The following is an 11,577-nucleotide window of genomic DNA, read 5'->3' on the forward strand; positions in this document are numbered from 1 at the left end:
CTCAGCTCAGTGCAACTTTTTAACAATTTATGACAGTTATGTTGGCACCAGAATAAGTAAAGTTTCATCATATAAGATTTATCTTAGAATACAAGTAGAAAAACACAGCCTGGATAGGATTTATGTACTGTCAATAAAATCGCTGATTCAATTAAGGGAGGTTTCAACAATGAGGTCAAAGGCACAGTTCAAAGCAGGGATTTGCCTCTATTGGAAGTTGATAATTAAGTGACAGATTTTATAAGCTACAGCATGATTGTTAAAATGGGCTCTTTCAGCTCCAAAGTTCTTCAGAAAGTCCTTGTCAGTCTAAACTCACACCCACAGAACACACCCACACCAGCTACTGGTTTTACAGTTATTGATTTTACATTGCTTTTAAGTTTTGAAAAGGCACTGATGGGAAGCTGCCATCTAATTTTTGAAAACAAGTTCTTTTCAGATGCACATTTTTTTTCTCCACTTAATCTAGGTGGGCAAAGTCTTTCTAGTTAAAATTCCCATCCCTACAACCAGATCTTTAACAACCTTCCCTCTAACTTTTCAATTCAATGTCAAGTCTTTCACTAAGAAGGCCAGATTTTGCCAGGAGCTCTCTCTTCTCTGGTTTAAATGTCTTCCATCCAGTTTTACAATGAATTGATTGTGTCTGTCTGTGATCTTAGGTCTGAGTTCCTAGAGACCAGAGACCTTGTGACATTCAAGTCTGAGTCCTTTGAACCAAGTACAGTGTCAGGGATCTAAGTCTCCAGAAGGACATAGATTGGATAGGGACACTATTCTTCAGTCTTGGAGAGAAAGCTTTGTCTCTCATCCAGCCATTCTAGGATATGGAGTGTGAGACTAGCAGAGACCCCTCTCAAAGAAGTGGTACACAGACTTCATTTCTACCCTCATAGCATCTCTCAAGTGATCCCATTTTACACATCTCAAAACCAAGATTCCAAGAAACTAACTCACAAACCCATTTTGTCTAGACACTGGGGTGCTATGGGATTAGAGTCACTTTTCAAGTGAGGTCAAACCCCACCCTCTTCTTACCAAATTTAAGTCTATGTAGTGAATTTTAGCATCCAATCACATTTTTTGAGGGTTTTCTATGAGAGATTTCTCAATGTGTGTTAAATTCTATGTGTAGTCTGTATTGGTTATGCAGCTGTATAAAATGTGTATCTCACTGTTGGAGAGGGCAGAGTGGGTGAAACTAAGTCTCCAGGTTGTTTGTTCTCTTAAACTACTCATTTTCCCACAGATTCTGAAGTGTCCCACCTCCTTATAATTGAGTAAGGAAAAACTAGGAGACAATGAGAAAAAAACATCAGGAAGAGAGATAGTCCAGCAGTGTCAGAATGTGACTTTATGCATGCTGGCCCCACTTTGGGAAAGATGCCTCCGTGTCCCATCTGCTCTGCTCTGTGGGAGTCAGAAAATGAGGAAACTATATTTTAAGAAGAACGTTTTTGACACATATGGGGCTCCACAGTGCTCTGAAATCATCGCTAGTTGAGTAGCCCTTCCCAAACTTTCAAAAAGTCTGACATTATTTTTCATCCATTAAGCAACACAATGACCTGTTTAAAAGCCATTTCAACCCTGTGTAGTTCTGGTGACCATATGTCCCGGAGAAAGCAATTCAGATTCTCTGAGAGAGGTCACTTTGGTGACAATATAAATTTGCCCAGAATGTCTGGGTTGGACATAGAGGCAAGTGTGATACCTTCTAAGTCTTAGAGGACTTTGATCTCTTCTTAGATGTTAGCTAACTGCATCCTAGTGGTTGCAGGATGGCAACCTCGGAGGCACTAAAAAATGAGCAGATGCCTGAGGTGTTAGATGCTCAGTTCAGTTCTGGTTTCATGAACAAACTTGTACGGTAAGATGGTGAGCCCATAAGACTTGGCTTATCATCATCTCTGTGTGTGCAAACTGCTGCGAGAAACAAATACAGTGCCTGGAAGCATCACACCCTGGAGAGATTTGGGGCCCCATTCTCACCTTGGCTGTTGCTGGTCATGTGCTACCTAAGCCAGGAACTGCAAATGTAAGCAACATGCAATGGCTTGGGCACTTGCTCTGTTTTTTTTTTTTTTGTTTGTTTGTTTTTGTTTTTGTTTTCTGCTTTGCTTGTTTATTTACCTCTATCATTGTTGTTTTGAGACAGGATCTCACTCTGTAGCCCAGGCTAGCTCCAACCACACAACAATTTCAGGCATGAGCCCCCATGACCATGCTCCTCCCCTATTGTATATGCTCAAGGTTTGAGAATGAGCCAAAGGAAGCCATTTTGTAACCATTCAGTTCTCCAAGCACATTTATAGCTCCAGATATGTAGCCCGGTAACACACAGGAATGTGAAAATGTTATTTAGGCATCATGGAGATACACTCTGCTTGTGAAAGAAACCACACCTGTGAGGAGAATTAATCCCCAGCAAATAAACTCTGACAATTGCTTTTCTAATCAGAGACCATTGAGGGAGCTGTGAAAGGACTCAGAGACTCAGCATCAATTTTTCCTCCTTTTATTTAAATGAAAACATCCTTGTAAATTATATATACTTAGGATGTCACCAATTTTGGAGGTAATCTTTTAGGTTAAGTCTGTTCCCACATTAAACTGATAATTATCCTTCCCTCTCTTCTTCTATTCCCCTGATACTGAACATGGTGGATTTTGCTTCATGTTTTATTTATGGGAAAGAATTAATATGCAGATTCACAAAAACTTAAAAACTCATAATTATTCATAAAGGGCTTTAAGGTTATTTACTACATTTTATGAAACTCAGAGTTTGAGGAAATGCCTACTTGAAAGTTGTTGGGGTAGAATAAGGTTAAGTCCCAGTCTGAAGAGCAATCTGAAAATGATCAAACTTTTTGAATACAAGGATTTTTCAGTGTTCCTATATTTAATTGAATAATGGACACCAATAATCTTGTTAATATATTCAAGATTGGTTCAGGCTGGTGTGTTAAGAGAGATTTGCATGGCCAGAGTAAATACCCAATACAAGAAGAGATGACTAGTGTGGAAACCTTGGTCATGAGACACACAAAATAGAAGACAGAGTTTTCTTGGTTCAGAGGTGTTAGTAAGCTTCTATGTGCTTTAATATGCTCATCTAGAGAAAATAAATAGCAGTTGCAAATGGATGTGTTCAGTTTGTTCTGGAGCAATGTGAGAGTGAGGTAGTTACCATGGATAAAAGCCATCCTCATAGCCTAATGGAAGTAGTCAAACAGCTTCCAGGATAGTCTCTGGATCTTCCTCACCTGAGAACAAGTTGGACTCATCATTCAGCTCATTGTATTTCAGAAATTTTATGTGGGAGATTTCTTGTTTACAGACTCTAGGGAGTCTGATCCAAAACCATTATGCAAAAGTGCGTATTCTGGGGCTGTCTATAGTAAAAATCTGTATGCTTTAGACAAGCCTACTGGTGCTTGGCAAAGTCCTCTTTACAGTGAAGTAGGAAGGTGATGGTTTAGAAAGAGCACTGTCTGGGGCATCTAGACCTGGACTTGAATCTGTGCCCTGACAAGCTGCAGCTGGGTGCCTCTGAAAGGTCAGTTCATCCTCTGGAGTCTTGAAGTCTTAGGTGACTCATATACAAGAAAGAGAGAGAGGGGAGAGAGAGAGAGGGAAAGGGGTAGGGAGATAGGAAGGGAGAGGGAGAGAGAGAGAGAGAGAGAGAGAGAGAGAGAGAGAGAGAGAGAGAGAGAGAGAGAGAGAGAAATCAGCTATAAACAGAAAAGTGACCTAGTAAGTGTAAACAGTATCATATGCATCTGACACATAGTAGGACTGAAGTGATGGCAGCCATTCTTTTGCGTTGTCTGGATACTCATTTAGCATTTTCTCTGAGGTTTCACTTTCTGTGCACATGTACACACAGGCACACATGTATACACAGGCACACATGCACACACAGGCACACATGCACACACAGGCACACATGCACACACAGGCAAACATGCACACACAGGCACAGACATTAGGTATTAGGATCACCATTGCCTTTGTATAAACGCAGTGGCAGCTAGCTGTAACAGGCATCAACTCATTTTAATCATCCAGTGCTCATTAAACCATTTTAAATAGCATCAACTAGGGCTAGAAAAAAGGGCTCAGACAATTAATAACATGTACTACTCTTGCAGAGGCCCCTAACTTCAGCTCTCAGCACCCATATAAGTTGGCTGACAACTGCCTCTACTCCATTTCCAGAATATTTAACCCCCTACCCACTTCTGGCACAGGCACCTGCACTCAAATGCACATACTCACATACAGATACACATGCATAAGTATAATTAAAAAACTAAATCTTTAAATAACATCACATCTAACAAAGGTGCATAAAACATGAAAATACATGAGAACAGAATCATCATGGGGACATTTTGTCTGTGTGAAGGAGAGAAAGGAGCAGTTTTCTTTTTCTAGTTGCTTTACTGTGGTCCTAGAGTGGACTATTTCTCTTACAGCCAGTGTGTTTATCTTCAGAGCATATCATTGCATGTTTGACACATGCCAAGCTTATTCAGCAGAAGCATGCCACTCTTGGTGAGGTTCTGGCAGAAGAGAACTAGTGGGGGGGTTGTTTCTAGTTCATTTCGGGTGGGCAGATTTTATTAAGGACTCTGTTCTCAGATGATCATCAGTTATGAAAGTGTCTTTAAAATATGCACAAATACTTAGTCCCTTAAATACAGACATAGATTGTAGACAATACAGTTTGAGTAATGACTCAAGTGGCCTTATGAGACAAGATACTGCAGCAGGCCCTGGGATAGCTCAGCCATTCATTGAGAAAGCAGAAGGGAGGGTCTAGCTTTTACCCCAGTGCCCTTTCCTAAGTGGAAACAACATCCATTGATGTTCGAGTAACACTAATGACATTATTTAATGAGCTCTATCATTACTCAAAGGGGAAATGTGTGACTATTTTATAGCCATATAGGAAAAGCCTTTGCAGTACTAATTAAAGTATACATCAAGACCTACAAATAACTTCAGAAGGATCTGGATCAATACTTGTGAGGGAGCAAATCATGTGTTAGTTTTGAGGAACTGATCTGTTATACTCTGAGGAATTTAAAATGAATAAATTCTAATACTCAGCTATAGTATCAGGTACTTAACAGTGTGAATTCTAATCTTAATATTTGGATATAAAGTCCCTTTTATTCCTCTGTAGTATCTCTGTAGAACTTAAGATAGCCAAAGAACTCCCTTGATACATGGCAGTCCCAGTGACGTCATCAGATTTCAGGATATCATCTTTGGATTGTTTACAGACCAGACTGGGAGTATAGCTCCAATTCATTCATTCATCCCTCCTTCAATCTTGCTGCCTCACCCAACGAATTATTTGATCCCAACAACATCTTGTAGATGGTCTCTCCAATGCTAACATTGTATAGATAGCCTCCTCTCTGACCATAACCTCTGCCCAGAGCTGTTTCTAGAAGATCAGCCCCAATAAAAAATGTTCCCTGTATCCGGGCAATGGTGGCATATGCCTTTAATCCCAACACTTGGGAGGCAGAGGCAGGCGGATTTCTGAGTTCAAGGCCAACCTGGTCTACAGAGTGAGTTCCAGGACAGCCAGGGCTATACAGAGAAACACTGTCTCGAAAAACAAACAAACAAACAAACAAAAAAAACAACAAAAAAAATGTTCCCTGTAGTATTGTAGTATTGGGCACTTGAATAATCAGTCTGCAGTTGGTGGTGCTGTTTGGGGAGGTTTAGAGAATACAGACTTGATGACTTTTCAGTGGCAGGCTTTGAGATTAAATGCCTTGTGTGTCACTTTCAGTGTGCTCTCTCTGTTTGTCACTTGCAGTTGAGAACATGAGCTCCCAGCTTCCTGCTCCTGCCTTCATGCCTGCCTGCTGCTGCATCTCCCCATCATGATAGGCTCTCATTCATCGGGAACTACATACCCAAATAAACAATTCCTTCTGTAGGTTGCCTTGGTCATGGTGCTTTATCACAGCAAAAGTAACTAATACAGTTCTCACCAGCCACATCTCATTTTACTCCTCCAGACTCCCACAACACTGAGAAGATGACTCAGTAGGTAAGAAGGGCATTTGTTGTACCAACATGAAGACTAAGTTCAAATCTCTAGTCAGAGGTAAGAAGAGCATTTGCTGTACCAACATGAAGACTAAGTTCAAATCTCCAGCACCTATATAAAAAGCTGGGTATGACTGCTCACATATACCTGTAACCCAATGTAGTTGGGGCCAGAGACAGGACAGTTCCTGTAGCCACCAGCTGATTGACAATCAGTGAAAGATTCTGTCTCAGGGGAATGAAGCAGAGTGATAGAAAGACACCTGACTTCTTCCTTGAGCTTCTGAATGTGTGTACAGGAGTGTGCCCTTCCATAGGTATACACACCACATGCACATAAACAAAATGCAGCTCAAGTTTACTTGGTTTCCTGGATGCCTTCATTACACCCAGACCCCTAGCTCACTGTATTCTCATTTCTTCCCATGTGCAGTTAGTTAATTTACAGGTTTGTCATTTTTCCCATTTCTGGTAAGGTCCAGGATGTTGCTGTATAAGGGCAGGTTTAGATCTCAACACTACAGGTCTATGTTGGAATGCCAGAGAAGCTGGGTTGTGATCCCAATACAAGATGGCAGCAGTGGTGGAAGCAACAACAGGGTAGATGAGTGCACCATCAAGACACAAAGGTAAGCAGGCATAAACTTTCCCTATGGACCAGGTCTCTCCTCCTTCCATCCTACCTCTCACCAAAGTACAGTGGGTCTTGACACTTAAATGAAGCTAATGAAACCAATCTCTCACAGGTGTGCTTAAAGGCTTGTCTGTTAGTTGACTCTAGATCCAGCCAAGTTCTCAGTGATATCAGCATCATAGCTTCCCACTTGTAAGGTGGCCCAACACTGTGGTATTTGTGTGTTTGCCAAATGCTACTGCCTTCCAGTCTTCCCTCTGTACATTTGCATATGTGTAGTCACATAGGGTTTTGGGGCCCTTGACTGGGGAAAACATATTCTAAGGATAAACACCACCAAAGTGATGGATGTAGGTCATACCTTGAGCCACCTCTGGTTTGAAATGTACATATCCCTCCTGCCTAATATCTTTGTCTCTATGACCTTCCTTTCTACATTCACATTTCACACACACCTGATTCAATGTTAAGATCATATTATGAACAGTAAAGAAATCCACTAAAGTGTCTTATTATGATTGGCTTTTGTGTGTGTGGGGGAAGGGGTTCGTTTTTCCACTTCCTACTCCGATAGGAAGTCTCCTAAGGATGCATCTGGATTGACAGCTGGCCCTGTCCTACCCCTGCTTCCCACCATGTCAGAAAGCACCTGATCTGTTTGCTTCAAAAAAATTATTCCTGCCCTGATGAAGTGATCAATAACAGTGCGGCGGTTGGAACCAGAGCTCTGGATCCTAGAATCTTCTCAGCCCATATGCTCCTTCCTCCCTAACCAACAGCAGAGTCTCAGAATTTAATATACTTTCAAGTGAGTTTTAGTACGTGTGACATTTTTGGAGCCAAAAGCTAAGTTCAGAGGAATGTCAGTTTGGTGAGAGTCTCACAACGGTGTGCTCTTGCCTCTTAATGAGATCCTGACTTCAGAGGTAAAGCTGTTGTTACTTGCAACTTAAAAATGCAAATTCCCTAATTTTCTTTTGAGAGTGCTGTAGTTAATGAACTTGGCTACAGAGAGAAGTCTCCTCAGCTTTGAGAGGTCCTCCACATCAGAGCTAAATATGCTAATAAAAATTAGCCAGTACTTTTCCTATCAGAATGGATCAGGTCACTGCCTGGGCCCTGATTTCTACCACCCCACAAGAAGAGGCTAACCCTGATTTCTACCACCCCACAGGAAGAGGCTAACCCTGATTTCTACCACCCCACAGGAAGAGGCTAACCCTGATTTCTACCACCCCCAAAGGGTTGTGTTTTTGTTTCTTTTTTTTTAATCATCAAGAATTTTTACTTTCATTTCTTTTTTTTATTATATATTTTCTTTATTTACATTTCAAATGTTATCTCCTTTCCTGGTTTCACCTCTGGAAAAAAAAACAAACCCTCTTCCCTCCCCCATCCTCCTGCTCAACAACCTACCCTCTCCTGCTTCCTGGCCCTGGCATTCCCCTACACTGGGGCATAGAGCTTTCATAGAACCAAGGGCCTCTCCTCCCATTGATGACCGACCAGTCCATCCTCTTTTACATATGCAGCTGGAGCCATGAGTCCCACCATGTGTACTCTTTGGTTGGTGATTTAGTCCCTGGGAGCTCTGGGGGTACTGATTGGTTCATATTGTTGTTCCTCCTATGGGGCTGCAAACCCCTTCATCTCCTTGAGTTCTTGCTCTAATTCTATCATTGGGGACCCTGTGCTCAGTCCAATGGATGGCTGTGAGCCTCCACTTCTGTATTAGTCGGGCACTACAGAGCCTCTCAGGAGATAGCTATATCAGGCTCCTGTCAGCCAGCACTTGCTGGCATCCACAATAGTGTCTGGGTTTGGTGATTGTATATGGGAAGAATCCCCAGGTGGAGCAGTCTTTGGATTGTCCTTCCTTCAGTCTCTGTTCCATAATTTGTCTCTGCAACTTCTTCCATGGGTATTTTGTTCCCCCTTCTAAGAAGAAACAAAATACTCTTTATTTTCAACATGAGTAACTTGTAAGTAAATTGATCCTTTAAAAGGGTGACATTTCTAACGGCTCTAATTTAACTTAGAAAAACTTACTATTTTATATTTGCCTTGCTTCAGTTTCCCACTCAAATTCCCAGTTGATACCCATGGGAACTAGTTCTAAACTGCATTGTCAAGTCTAATGTGGTGGTATCTGCTGTTTAAATAGAGACTGGAGCTGAGGCAAGACCTGAACTCAGAGGAAATGAATGTTGTGGTTGATTAGTATTGTCTGAGGAATGATTGGTAATGTCTGCTAGGGAAAGGGCCTAGGAAAGACCAGTTCTTTGTATCTGCCCTTTGTCTATTTACCATGAGAATCATTTATGAACTTAGAAGCCTCTTACTCCCTCTCCCTTTTGGACAGCAGAGGAAAATGATTTGGCATTTCCGAGTTTCTGTAGAAGAAATCGCTTAACAATTTAGGGAACCAAACATTGCAAGCAATGATCAGAGAGACAAGCTAGTGCTGAAATTGTTTCTAAGAGGAACTGGGGATGTGTTTTCTCCTGTTTACTGAGATTCTGGTGCCTGCTTTTCTTCTTCCCAGACCTCAGGTGTCCTTAGATGTTTGTTAAGGGAGTCTATGTTCAGCACTGGTGCAGCTATCTCCCAAGAGGCTGCTGGCAATAGCACTGCCTAAGCTCTGGGCTAGAAGTGGCCTTTCTGAAAACAGTATAACGTCTTCTGAATCAGAGGTCCTGGATTGGGGCCTGAGCATGTGTGTTTGCAAACTCCCTCAAGCAGGACCCACAATGTAATTCATGAGACCTAGAGCAAATGAAAATTTGAAGCTCCTTGTTAAAAGTTACTTAGAATTTAAACAGTGGCAACAGAATTCAAGCTGAGGCTCCCATAATTAGAAGCCAGTTCTGCCTCATTATTCCAAAGTGTTCCCTGAACTCATGTCCCACCCAAAACCACAGAGGTAGGACAATTCAGTTCATCAATCCAGTGGTGGTGAGAAACAGGAGGAGGTTGGAAGTTCAAGACTCAGCTAATGCTTCCTTTAACTGACCTAGTAATGAAACTATCTGTCCATCTATCTGTCTGTGTGTGTTATGTGTGTGTATGTGTGTGTGTGTGCACACAGACACTTCTATGTATGAGTCCTCATGTACATCTTTTGTGGAGGCCAGAGAACAACCTTGGTATTCATTCCTCAAGAACTTTTCATCTCTTTTTAAAGACAACAACATTGACTGGTGCATGGATCATAGGATGAAGGGACATCAGACCTGAGAGATCTTGTCTTTGCCTCCCTGGCTCTGGGATTACCTCACCACACCTATTTTCATTTTGTTTTGTTTTTCTCGTGTGAATGTTGGGGATTGAACCTCTGGTCCTACTAACTGACCTCTCTCTCTAGCCCTGAAACATTGTTCTTACTAAGCTCACAATGTCTTCCACAGTAACAAAGGCAGCAGATCCAGATGCCTAAGACACACAGATGCATCCAGCCATCTCTTAACACATTAGTCTTGAACTCTTTTGTTTGTCTGTTTTAAGGCAAACTGGAATTTGAGTGGTACTTTGTACATATTCCTTTATGGGCATAACAATGCCACTTAATAAACTATTTCCCTACTCTCGAATTCTGAACATCTCATGAAATTTATGTTACAGTAGAAGAAAGGCAACATGAAGTGTGGTTAAAGTTGTTTTACCAGGAGAATGGGAGGGGCAGACAGAAAAAGTGAGTTCAAATCAGTTAAAGGAAAAAGAAAGTGGTAGAGAGAGAAGAGAGATAGGAAGGTCTGTGATTCTCATTGCTCCCCAGAATGTAGGGGCAGGTCTTTACTGGCAACTAGTCTTACACTACAGTTTATGCCCATAACCAAAACTACAGCTATGTTGGTGTCTTTCAGCTTCATGGAAAGGTTTAAGCATCTTCTTTCAACCTCTTACTGGCTGAGGGTGAGGCACAGAAAGTCTCTAATAGACGACAAAAGGTACATACAAGTTCTGCTGGACAGAAGTCCTAGGTCTTAAAAACTGCTACCTAGGCAAAAAGCACAGCAGGAAGTACCCTTTTCATAAGAGAATAGTACCTGGTCACTGTGTACCTAGGTGATGGATCAGGGTGCCAGTGTCGTACGTAGGTGAGTTGGGAGACTTGAGCAAGACTTTCTTCACTGGAATGTTCTAGAACAATGGTTGAAGATTCATTTTGATTCCTTTTTCTCACAGTAGGTGACAGGTTGTTACTTAAGAGATCTGTCTAGCAGTTTCTTCTTATTTAAATTCACCCAAATTGTGAGACAGCAGCTTCTTTGTTCCAAAGAGACATATTCTCTACATTAATAGTGGCAACACAGGCCAACAAGTTGGCTCAGTCGGCAAAGTAGCTTGCTGCCAAATCTGATGGCCTGATCTTGATCCCCAGGACCTAAATGGTGACCTCCACATGCATGCACATACCTCCCTGCAACTAACCAGCCAATTAATCAATAAATGTGAAAAAAAATAATAGTGGCAGGGTATCATGTGGTCACACTTGACTGGGGGCTTGCTGCTAATCAACTTTTCAAGATTGGTCACTTTCAGGGTGTAACATGTTGCTGTTTAGATAGCACAGGTCTCTCCTATTCAACCTTTTCAGTTTGCACATGCGTGTGTGTGCACACAGTCCCTCCCTCCCTCCCTCCCTCTCTCCCTCTCTCTCTCTTCCTCTCTCTCTCTCTCTGTCTCTGTCTCTCTCTGTCTCTCTCTGTCTCTCTTTCTCTGTCTCTGTCTCTCTCTGTCTCTGTCTCTGTCTCTCTCTGTCTCTCTCTTTCTTCCTCTCTCTCTCTCTCTCTCTTACACACACACACACACACACACACACACACACACACACACAATGCTGAAATGTATCACAA

The sequence above is a fragment of the Mastomys coucha genome, unplaced genomic scaffold, assembly GCF_008632895.1.
Source record: "Mastomys coucha isolate ucsf_1 unplaced genomic scaffold, UCSF_Mcou_1 pScaffold21, whole genome shotgun sequence".
Classification (NCBI taxonomy): domain Eukaryota; kingdom Metazoa; phylum Chordata; class Mammalia; order Rodentia; family Muridae; genus Mastomys; species Mastomys coucha.